The 12,608-nt window shown below is 33.1% G+C and overlaps 1 protein-coding gene and 1 long non-coding RNA gene across 3 annotated transcripts in view; one reads left to right on the top strand and one right to left on the bottom strand.

The window, feature by feature from the left end:
• LOC120424398 (SH2B adapter protein 1) overlaps positions 1-8,420 on the bottom strand; it is a 28,864-nt gene extending 20,444 nt beyond the window's left edge. Inside the window, exon 1 of one of the 2 annotated variants that reach the window (XM_052710909.1) lies at positions 8,001-8,420. The gene's annotated coding sequence lies outside the window, so the exon portion shown is untranslated. The remainder of the gene's footprint in view (positions 1-8,000) is intronic. The other variant, XM_039588498.2, reaches the window with a different exon arrangement.
• A 2,092-nt stretch (positions 8,421-10,512) lies between these two features.
• On the top strand, positions 10,513-11,219 carry LOC128093565 (uncharacterized). Its single transcript, XR_008212594.1, has 3 exons — positions 10,513-10,527; positions 10,587-11,020; positions 11,081-11,219. It is a non-coding gene; the product is annotated as an uncharacterized LOC128093565 (long non-coding RNA).
• The last annotated feature ends 1,389 nt before the right edge of the window (positions 11,220-12,608 follow it).

Consider the following 12,608-nt stretch of genomic DNA (forward strand, 5'->3'; position numbering starts at 1 on the left):
AACGTTGTAAAATGTTTGTTATAGAAAAATCGAAAAACTATGAGAAAAACTGCGATTGGCCAAAAAGTTATTACCGTAGGCTTATACTTCCGTTCTACGCATAATTGTCCCATGTCAGTTTTGGACGATTTTGAGTTTATGACATTTTTATGTTTAGTTTTATGTGTACTTTAAGAAAAACACATAAAATCTGGTACTTTGTTCGGAAACTCATCAAAAACAACACCAAGTCTGTTTGTCCCATCGTTAAACTTCTACGCATAATTGTCCCACCAAGTTTTATACTACACGGAATCATTAGATTTACTAAGCATTATGTCTTGTTTACATGTTGTATACTGCCCATGTTCGCATAAATGTCCCATATGCAAAAACAGCAAGCTGAGAAAAACGCTAAACAAGTTTGTCCCACACATAAGGCTACGTGTTAAGTTTTCACGAAAAAACTGGATTTCCTCCTGATTTTTAGAACAAAGTACTGGATGTTATAGGCTCTTTTGAAAGAGCACACGATATTGAACCAAACTGCATCAATAACTCAAAAGTGACGAAAATGCATATGGGACATTCATGCGATCATGGGCAGTATAGCAAGAGAATCACAAATAAGAGTGAAAACTGCTAACTGGGGCGATAAGGGACACATAGGGCGAATAGGAACCCACGGGACAATTATGCGTAGAAACACAGAAATCGATCGAAAAATTTCAATCGCGTTTTTCTCAGTTGCACTTTTTTGAACATGGGACAATTATGCGTAGAACGGCAGTATAGTCCATGAAATTCCCTAACTTTTGACCTATGGGAGTATGGGTGTTGGAGGCTGTTGCAAAAAGATATTAAGGTTTTAAAAAAATCCATTTTTAACGGTAATTTGCAAAAGCTATGAGAAAAAGTCAAACCAATCCTGGATGTCTATAGCACATTTTAAAGGGCTTCAATAGTCCTTTCGAATGCATCTAAGAGAGTTGGAATTGATAAAGTTTTACGGAAATGCGAGCAATTTTAAGATTTTTAATGTTTTTTTGACCTCAAACTTCATTGCCCGTTTTACCCCACTTCCCTTTGTCGTAGAGGGCTCATATTTGGCATGAGTTCATCTCATGTATAGACAAACAAACGCTGAAAGTTTCATCCAAATCGGAGCACCTCGATACGACCTGTTACACATTCAGGGTTGTTACGGGAGGGTCGAAAAAAAATCCGCGCCAAATCCGCGCCGACCTAAAATCCGAAACCGCGCGAAATCCACACCATATAAAAATATATCGCGACCAACATTGAGGAAATTTTATTTTTTAATGAAGAAAAACTAATTCAGAAAGTATTTGATTAAAAAACTTGTTTTATGTTTAAAGGCTCCAAAAGAATGAAAGCAAAATATCCATTGAAAAAAAATCCTCAAGAGACGGTCAAGGCAAGGGTCATGAAAAAAAATCTTCAAAATAGAAAATACAATATTTAAAAACCTAAAAATTTAACTTCAAAAATGTAACCTCAAAATAAAATCCAAATCTAAAATAATAATATGATAAAATTTTAAATTTCGAAAGTCTAAATATTCAAAATCAAAGAATTTTTATACAGTTTGTAATCCAAAATCCTCGCTAAAATTTCACTCCGAAAGAAATTTAATTTCCGATATTTAAAATAATGTCTTCTCATAATTTCAAAATCTCAAAAGAATTTAAGAATTTAAGAATTTAAGAATTTAAGAATTTAAGAATTTAAGAATTTAAGAATTTAAGAATTTAAGAATTTAAGAATTTAAGAATTTAAGAATTTAAGAATTTAAGAATTTAAGAATTTAAGAATTTAAGAATTTAAGAATTTAAGAATTTAAGAATTTAAGAATTTAAGAATTTAAGAATTTAAGAATTTAAGAATTTAAGAATTTAAGAATTTAAGAATTTAAGAATTTAAGAATTTAAGAATTTAAGAATTTAAGAATTTAAGAATTTAAGAATTTAAGAATTTAAGAATTTAAGAATTTAAGAATTTAAGAATTTAAGAATTTAAGAATTTAAGAATTTAAGAATTTAAGAATTTAAGAATTTAAGAATTTAAGAATTTAAGAATTTAAGAATTTAAGAATTTAAGAATTTAAGAATTTAAGAATTTAAGAATTTAAGAATTTAAGAATTTAAGAATTTAAGAATTTAAGAATTTAAGAATTTAAGAATTTAAGAATTTAAGAATTTAAGAATTTAAGAATTTAAGAATTTAAGAATTTAAGAATTTAAGAATTTAAGAATTTAAGAATTTAAGAATTTAAGAATTTAAGAATTTAAGAATTTAAGAATTTAAGAATTTAAGAATTTAAGAATTTAAGAATTTAAGAATTTAAGAATTTAAGAATTTAAGAATTTAAGAATTTAAGAATTTAAGAATTTAAGAATTTAAGAATTTAAGAATTTAAGAATTTAAGAATTTAAGAATTTAAGAATTTAAGAATTTAAGAATTTAAGAATTTAAGAATTTAAGAATTTAAGAATTTAAGAATTTAAGAATTTAAGAATTTAAGAATTTAAGAATTTAAGAATTTAAGAATTTAAGAATTTAAGAATTTAAGAATTTAAGAATTTAAGAATTTAAGAATTTAAGAATTTAAGAATTTAAGAATTTAAGAATTTAAGAATTTAAGAATTTAAGAATTTAAGAATTTAAGAATTTAAGAATTTAAGAATTTAAGAATTTAAGAATTTAAGAATTTAAGAATTTAAGAATTTAAGAATTTAAGAATTTAAGAATTTAAGAATTTAAGAATTTAAGAATTTAAGAATTTAAGAATTTAAGAATTTAAGAATTTAAGAATTTAAGAATTTAAGAATTTAAGAATTTAAGAATTTAAGAATTTAAGAATTTAAGAATTTAAGAATTTAAGAATTTAAGAATTTAAGAATTTAAGAATTTAAGAATTTAAGAATTTAAGAATTTAAGAATTAAGAATTTAAGAATTTAAGAATTTAAGAATTTAAGAATTTAAGAATTTAAGAATTTAAGAATTTAAGAATTTAAGAATTTAAGAATTTAAGAATTTAAGAATTTAAGAATTTAAGAATTTAAGAATTTAAGAATTTAAGAATTTAAGAATTTAAGAATTTAAGAATTTAAGAATTTAAGAATTTAAGAATTTAAGAATTTAAGAATTTAAGAATTTAAGAATTTAAGAATTTAAGAATTTAAGAATTTAAGAATTTAAGAATTTAAGAATTTAAGAATTTAAGAATTTAAGAATTTAAGAATTTAAGAATTTAAGAATTTAAGAATTTAAGAATTTAAGAATTTAAGAATTTAAGAATTTAAGAATTTAAGAATTTAAGAATTTAAGAATTTAAGAATTTAAGAATTTAAGAATTTAAGAATTTAAGAATTTAAGAATTTAAGAATTTAAGAATTTAAGAATTTAAGAATTTAAGAATTTAAGAATTTAAGAATTTAAGAATTTAAGAATTTAAGAATTTAAGAATTTAAGAATTTAAGAATTTAAGAATTTAAGAATTTAAGAATTTAAGAATTTAAGAATTTAAGAATTTAAGAATTTAAGAATTTAAGAATTTAAGAATTTAAGAATTTAAGAATTTAAGAATTTAAGAATTTAAGAATTTAAGAATTTAAGAATTTAAGAATTTAAGAATTTAAGAATTTAAGAATTTAAGAATTTAAGAATTTAAGAATTTAAGAATTTAAGAATTTAAGAATTTAAGAATTTAAGAATTTAAGAATTTAAGAATTTAAGAATTTAAGAATTTAAGAATTTAAGAATTTAAGAATTTAAGAATTTAAGAATTTAAGAATTTAAGAATTTAAGAATTTAAGAATTTAAGAATTTAAGAATTTAAGAATTTAAGAATTTAAGAATTTAAGAATTTAAGAATTTAAGAATTTAAGAATTTAAGAATTTAAGAATTTAAGAATTTAAGAATTTAAGAATTTAAGAATTTAAGAATTTAATCTAAGGTTTTAGAATTTAGAAATTTAAGAATTTTAGAATGTATAAGCTTAAAAATACTAAAATTATTTTAGATTTGAGATTTTTTTCTATATTGTTTTGAATTTGAAAGTTTTGACTTTTTAATTTTGATTTTTTTAAAACTCCTAATTTTCGATTACCCAAATTTTTGGTATTTTGAATTTCAGATTGCCAAAATTTTGAATTTCGAAATTTCAGATTTTTTAAATTACGATTTTAGAAATATCGAAAAAAAATTAATATGTATTTTGATTTTTTTTGTTATAATAAAAACTATTCAAACAATTTTTGAATTTCTGAAGCTTTGAATTAGGAATGTTCTGATCTTTTTATTTTCGCCAAGAATGTTTAAATTTAGAAAAAAAATATTTCTTCCGATTAAATTCCATTCCAAAATTCGAAAGTGGAGGCCAGCTTCTGTTGCGTCCTATCAAGCTCATATTTGGCGCCCACCAGAACAAGCCCCAATAATAGTTTTTGTTACACATTCTAATGTCTATATCTTCGGGAAAAGTTTGTAATATTTGATTTACAAAATTAAAAATTGAATAAATCCAGTATAAAATTAAAAATAAATAAGGTTAAAAATCATTACTCAAAACTCAAAAGAAATTAAATATTCAGAGCCGGAGATGTTAAGAAATTTCAAGAAACATATAAAAAATAATTTCTACATAATCTTCATCTTCATTTTTCGACGTTTCGTACTAAGAAAATACAAACAAACATTTTCAGAAGAAAATTTAATTAATAAAAATTATGAAATTCTTGCACTCAAAGGAAAAAACGAATTATCGTAATTCCTGATAATATTTTTCTTAATAACTTGAAAGTAATTCTATCTCTTTCAATTAATTTATTTATCAAAATTGCCATCCGCGCGAAATCCGCGCCTGAGCAAAATTAGCCAGCAAATCCGCGCCAGATCCGCGCTATCCGCGCGAAACGCGCCATCCGCGCGATCCGCGCCGTCCGTAACAACCCTGCACATTGGTGAAAAACTCGCTCTTAATTATTTTAAATATTTTTAAATTTCCTATTTTTTGTAGAATTTCTATAAAGTGTCCAATTTTTCTTTTTTTTTTAATTTGTAAGCTTTTTTGAATTTAATTTTTGTTTGAATTTAAAGTCACAAATTCAAAAAATGCTAGGGTTTATGTCCCTATATTGGGCCTGGTACCTAAATTGGGTCTACCAAACTTAATCTAACGAATTTGTGCATTTCACCGAATCTGGCAGGAATCTGCCACTCGTGAATGATACGTGCTGTCATTATCGTCATTTTGGTGGGCAAGAATTACTTAGAAAAAAAAGGCAATTCGCAATTCGCAATTTTCAGTGTAAGAACGGGCCTTGACCGATCTTATGCACTAGGTTCCCGACGAACACGCACTGCCCTTACACCTACATCTCACCCTTGCTCTGAGTCAGTACGAGCAACACGCTAGAACACGCTTTGAGTGTTCGTGCCAGGCATGCACACCTTCTTTTCCGGTTACGCATTTTAACTCGGCCGGGGGTGGTACATTACGTAGGGTTTGATGTAAGTATAAGCGCCTAACCATCTATAGTGTGCCTATCAACTTTCATTAAAGCAAAAAACTGTTTAATTTTAAGTTTGAATTCAAAAACTAATTGTTATTTACAGAGTATTGTTTTCTCCTGAAATCTTGCCTAACGTTGAGTCGTGTTAATCTGTTGCTATTTCTTTTGTCGCGGTTTTTTGTTACAATTTTTGGTCCTAAGCATGTTATAAAAGTTTACCAAAAGTACAATAGTAATATTTGTGTTAATCCATTAACCATTCCATAAATTGAGTAAGGGCTCAAACCTCACTTGTTTGAAAAAAAGGGTGAAGATTGAAAACAATAGACAGTTAAAGAGAATATATTTTATAAAAAATCAAGAATCAATAGTAAGAGAATGTTGATTTTATTTTAAAGAATAAAAATGAGAAGCTGTATGTAGTAGATATAAAATCAGACAATAGTTAATAAATAGAGATAAAAAAAACAAGCGTAGATTATAGTAATGATAACTTATAGGACAGATAAAGAATTATTCAAATAAATAAATTCGCAATAAAATCAAAAGAGAAAAGACTAATGATAAATAGACTTGATATTACTAGTACATTGAGGAAAAGTATTTTTTAAGGAAAAACACAAAGTTTGTTAAAGCAGTATCAATTGGTAAAAAAAGATTAGAAAAGCTTTGAGAGACAAGAGAAACAAAAGTAAGAAAAATCAAAATCAAATGATGGATATTAAATAGAAGAATCAATGAACAAGTGAGAATCAGTAGAGCAAAATAAAAATAGGAGATAGGTGGTAGCTGAGAATGAAGAGAAGAGAAACCCCTTTGTGCGATGTTTCAGGTACATCCACAGCAGTTGACTCAACATACTGCGAATCAAAACAATACCGTCTACAATCACAAATTACTTCCCTTTCCCACATTGACGCGCCCCTTTCTTTTAGCCGTCTCGACTCTGACCCGCGGTGGTCAAAGGTTTACGATCCGTTTCCACAGGCCACCAGCTAGGTCATCATGAAAACCAAGCCAACGTGGAGGTAAGAAAATAGGACACTTACAAGGAACCAGAGCTATACTGTTCTGATCAAGATAATTCGGATGATCTAACAGAACTACGGATGTAGTTAGTTGCGCTCCTTCCAGGATGTTCCTTACGTGGACGTCAACCGAAGAGCACGAAACAAGGTCAGTGCCATTGCATGCTCTTAGGTATCAATCCTTGGCCTGCAAAAAAAAAAAAAAATGATCAAGACAAAAGCAAATGGCTAGTTGCAAATTAGGTCCAAGTCCTTACTCGCGTATTACGGGTTAATTGTTTAAAGCTCATTAATAAATTTATAAATGGTTCTCAAGCAATTTATGCACGAAATTTAACTATTACTGGTAAAATAAAATTTTCTGATGTTGAATTGTGGCTTGAAACAACACAATGATTAAGCCTGGCTGAACTGCACGCCACGTACTTCGGAATTTCAACCAACCAGAAAGTGGATCGAAAACAGGCACATTGAAGGTAGGATCCTAGGAGCAATAGACGCAATAAGATTTTCGTGCTATACAAGGTATTTTTATCAAAAAGTTGATAATAGCAAAGCAAAGCAATCCACTTTAACGACCCCGGGTCTTTTGTGGTCTCTGTTGCAAGTTTCTGCTCATTTCTAGGCGTACGAAGGTTATGTGTGGTGAGTCACTCAAAACCTCTTTTACGCTAATGGACCGACGTTTTACTTCCCCATCCGATAGAAGGCGTGATCAGGCAAATCTCGTCTCGAAAAATGCCACCGGGTCCGTCTGGGATTGAACCCAGGCCATACTGGGGTGAGAGGCTACCAGTTGATAATGTACGAGCTTTTTCATGTAAAATTAGCTTAGCTGACTAGAGCAGCCTTTGAGAATACATCACATTTGAAGTAAGCTCTGCTTAGTAGGCCCATAATAGGGACAAATACCCTATTACAAATTTTGATCGTAATTTTTTGATTTAGATCGAGATTAGTAAATCATAATCTAAAAATGACGATCTTAGATTGAATAATTACGTCCTAAATAAAAAAAATCTGGCCGATAAAGGTTAAAATTACAGAAAAACTTATTTCAGACTGAGCGTGACACGCACAGAATGTTGGGTGGATTGTTGATTTCACGGAGAAGATCCATGCAATTACATTATCACATTTAGTCAATCTCTTGGACTATTTCATCACATTACAATAGTTACTTCGGCTCCACCATCGAAGATGCAAATATCTGGAGCAACATTTGAAATGGGCGGTACGACATTGCTCTTACGGCCTTTGATTACACGCGTTTAAATGGGACGAAAGGCCGTAAGAGCAATGTCGTACCGCCCCTTTCAAATGTTGCTCCAGATATGACATTCAATTTCCGGTCCAGACCCAAAACACTGACCTGTCCCTAATGCGTATGAAACAGGTTCCTGCACTAACGGAACATCACATTCCCCACCCACCACAAACCGCTTCCGGCGTACCTCTCTTCTTCCGGTGTGGATCCGATCCGCTTCAAACCCCGGATCCGTTCCCGACCAGATTCACCGCTGTCTGGCCGCTGCCCAGCAGCCCAAAAAGGAGGAGGCTGCTCTCGTTTTCTTCCCCTCCACACACAGACTCTTCTTCTCGCTTGCTTGCTCTTCTCGCCTCGTCGCGCGGCGGCGGCTTCACCAAATTTCGAACAGACCCGCGCGGAAAAACCGTCCCCACGCGCCGGAAAACACTGGCCGCGACCGGCAAATATCACCCCGCGATGCACGGAGCCCCGGGGCACCGATTGGCACTGGTTTGGAGCGGATTCGAGCGCGATTTAGCGGTTCCGAAGCGAATTTCGACGCAGTCCGGTTGGGGCGGAAAAAAACGCGAAAAACATCAAGTCGACGACGACGACAGCAGCAGGCTCAGCGCAATCAAAACACACGTACGGGAGTGGTGACGCGCGCGCGCTTGTGTGTGAGTGAGTGCGATTTTGTGTTGGTGTGTGATGGCAGCACTGCCGCGGCGAGCGTCTGAAACGTCAGATATGAGATCGGTGATGTTGCTCACGAGTGAGAAGTGAGATGGGAAATGATAAGACTCGGTGGAGATGGATTCGAAATTTTTAGTTATCGAGGTCACGGTGTGTTTCGTAGAACAAACTTAAGGTAAAAAATTTGGCAGGACCATCGGAACCATAAAAGAAGTCTGGTGTTTTTTTAAAAGGGTCCAATAAACCAAATGTTCAGTTTTTTGCTTTTTAAGTGTTTTTTAATATCCCTGACTCAATGCGGTTTCAAAAACTGGAAATTTGGTGTATTGGACCTTTTAAAAAAAAAACTCAAGAAGTGTCCCAAAGGGCAAATTACTTCTGATATTGCACCAATATGAAGCCAATATTGGAGTCCATTGGTACGATATTATGCCATGCGATATATTTGAAGTGATTAACCCCTAGGTTCTTCCCGACATTTTGCGGGTCGAATCGAGGTTTTTAAGCGAAGATGGCGTTCGAATGGTGAACGCCCGAAATGTCAAAATCACGCAGTGGTACCAACATTACGGTAAAAGTGTGCCATTGCATGACAGCCACATTTTTTTTCTAATGCTACTGCGCGATTTTGACATTTCGGGCGTTCACCATTCGAACGCCATCTTCGCTTAAAAACCTGGATAGAAATATTTCGTCGTGGGTCTAGATTGACCCATCACTAGGCTAAATTTTAAATATGAGCTCATTCTGACTACAGGAATCTCTACCTCTAAGCCCCTCTAAAGTCAAAATGAGCTCTTATTTGAAATTTAGCACAAAAAAAATAAATAAAATAAAAATGAAGCTGGGGTGCAGAATGGTGGAACAAAAGGAATCTTAATCCTCATAACTAATTTCAAGATTGATCAGGTGAACATCAAACAAGACCAAAAATAAAAGTGCACGAAAAAGGCTCTAAAGGTGGTAGATGGTGTCTTTCACTTTTGGGGCAATGATGGTTCTGAATGCAGAATCCAGAAATAGTAAATTGAAATGAAAAAATAATCACTATATGTAAAATGCTTCTACAAACAACACAAAGAAAACCATTTTTTGATTGAAACATTCTGAATCAAGATTTGAATGTTTTTCTAAATCAAACATAGCTGCCAAATGGCCGATCGGGAATGATACCTTTCAGAGCCTTCACAGTTTTTGGGTACCAAAAGTTGCGTCTTTCAATTACGAACATTTTGGTAATACCCAGACATGTATAGGTCATCGCTGAAATTTTAAAGTTATCGCAGTTTTAGTGACAAAAGTTGATTTTTTTGCCGATTTCGTCATTTCCATGCGTGATCAGACAAATCTCGTCTCGGAAAGTGCCACCGGGAACGTCTGGGATCGAACCCAGGCCGACTGGGTTATTTCGGCCAGGAAACCCCCAGAAAATATTTGAGCCCGATCCGAGCACTTTTGTTTTTTTCCATGCTTTTTTCGTAGGAACCTGAGAAATGGTAAAATCCGTAAAAATTTACTTTGACCCAATCTCATCCCCCAGACCCAATCTCATCCCCCAGACCCAATGTCACCCCCACTGACGGTATTTTTTTTAATGCACACAAAAAAATATTATGGTTATGACAAAAGTAACTTACTTTGGAATTGAAAAGTGGTTAAAATTTGCTACATTAAAAGTGTTTTTCTTGTTTTGAAAACGAAAACTTTTACTGCTACAGTTTTTGAAAATCTCCTTGCTAACTGATTTAAAAGTTTCAACTTTTAATTCGAGTGTATAATTTCTTTCATTTTGTCGTTCTCGTGAAACCGTGTACGCCTAAGTCCAAAATGTAAACAAACGTTTAGGTGATTCCGGTGGTAAGTGAGTGGTGGTCCACGACGTCAATCAAAACAGAACGCGTCCGCAGCCAGGACTTGGACGCGGATACCTTCGAAGGAGGATGGTGCAGAACAAGGTTGGGGGATTAGGAGAATGTTGGTTTTCAAAAGGATAAGGCCAGCTTCCTGCCGGATCTACAGCTGTTTTACGACCCGAATGGGTAAGAAGGAAGCTTGGGTGTTTTATGGCGTTTGTGTTTGATGTTGTTTGTTTTTGTAGGACGCCGTGTATGCGGATGTGAATTTGCACCGGTTGTATTCGGTGGTGGTGGCCCGGGGTGGGTAGACAAGATTGAAGTTGGAGCAGATTAATACATCCGCTTTCTGAACAAGTACGATAAAGAAAATTTTATCGGTGAGGAAAAAGGATCCGACGGAAGAGAGAAGCGATCGGAGGTGGTCAGCGCGGATGTTGCACTCGGTGCCGGCGGTTTACGACCACCAGCAGCATTATGTGCCGGAAGTGATGACGGGACACTGTGGGATGTCCTGAGGGTCCGCAGTCTATTTCTCGGTGCGGGACATGTTTGACGAGTATTACCGAGTAAAGCCGCAGGTCCTGAAGCTGTAGTACTCGGATTACTTCTAGAGGTTGGAGCGATATCCGACGAACCAGATCAAGAACATCTATCTGGAATACCGAAGAATTCACCGGTGAGTATTGAGAATGTGTTCAGTGTCTAGCCAATTTAATTTACTTTCAAACTCTTTCAGCAACTCCCGCCCGCAAACGCTCAACTCGCGACTGCGCGGCTTCGGCCGGATGAACTGGCAACATCTGTGTCATTCTCGAAGGATGACCAAGTGATCTGAAACTATCGGTTCAGGCGCTTCACTTCCCAGTCGGAAAACGTTGACTTCCTTTCCCGAATCAACACCCAATGGCCAACTCCTCCAAGTCTGTCCTGATGATGGCCGGCAACGAGACCACCCTGTCCTCTACATCGCTGTCGCGCTCCAAAATGAAGGCCGCGACGTTAAGCAGCATAAGTAGCAGTTTTAATATTAAAATAAAAATAAAAATAGAAATAAAATCCATCACATTTTCGAAAATCATCACTGTAATGTGAAATGTTATTTATTGTTGCCATAAAAAGTTTCTTCTTATAATAAAAGTAAAAAACTTTTACCGATACAACGATTTTGTTCCAGAAATGCATGGTAGTATCAAAAACTTTCCAACTTTTAAATTAAAAAGTTTGAACTTTCTACGAATATTCACCAACGCGAACTTTTAATCCAACGAACGATCTTTTTAAATTTACAGTATTTTTTCTTTGTGTGTGTCTACTGCCAATTGGTGTAAACTGGAAAGTAACATGTTTTCTTTATTGGACTTTCAGAACAAAGACAAAACACGTCCGGCTCGGCAGAGAGAATGCACACTAATGAATGTTTATCATGAATAAGAAAAAAATACATAAAAAAACGATCGGTGTTAGACAGCAATATGGCATGGTTGCCAGTTTAACTTTTTTTTTTATTAATACAAATATGTGCACGATCCAATTTACAACTAAAAATAAAGTCATTGAAATTTTCGACAGTTTTCGAAAATCAAGATTTTATTCGAAAAATTGGCAACACTGCTAAATGAAATTTCACCAATAGCAAATTCAAAAATAGCTCAAAAGACTGCTTTTTCATCTGGAAAATATCCAGAAATGATAATTTTCAAAAACAGTTATTTTGCGCAGTAAATTTTTGTGTGTGTTAAAAGTCGAATTAAAAACATGGGTTGATTTATAGGGTAACTAAACTATTCTTTTCCTGAGGAGTCCTAAGTAATACAAACAACTTTGCCGATGGCATCAAATAATTCAGAAACCGTTTTCAAAAAACAATTTATTTACCTATCTAAAATTGTATGGAGACTTGAATTCGACGGTAACATTTCAAAAGCCATCATGTACATTTTGACACTTTCTGGGTTATTGCATATTCTGAAAGTACTCCTAATAAGCTACCGAAAACGAAAACGAAGTTGACTTTATAGCTGTCGGCCACCATTGCTAGTACCAACCACTAGTGTCTTCCTTTTTATCTACAAGGACCTAATAAGCTACCTCTCCACCAAAAATGAGCAAAGGTTACTTCAGTAAAGTCTGTTTAATAATGATTTTAAATAAAGTATTGCAGATTGCAGCGATTTTTAGACAATCGTGCAACTTGTGGAAAGCTCTATACAAAAGTGCACACGGTGCACACCTCAAACTACAGCAGAAAAAAACTATCTAAGACA

Source organism: Culex pipiens, chromosome 3, assembly GCF_016801865.2.
Source record: "Culex pipiens pallens isolate TS chromosome 3, TS_CPP_V2, whole genome shotgun sequence".
In the NCBI taxonomy this organism is placed as follows: domain Eukaryota; kingdom Metazoa; phylum Arthropoda; class Insecta; order Diptera; family Culicidae; genus Culex; species Culex pipiens.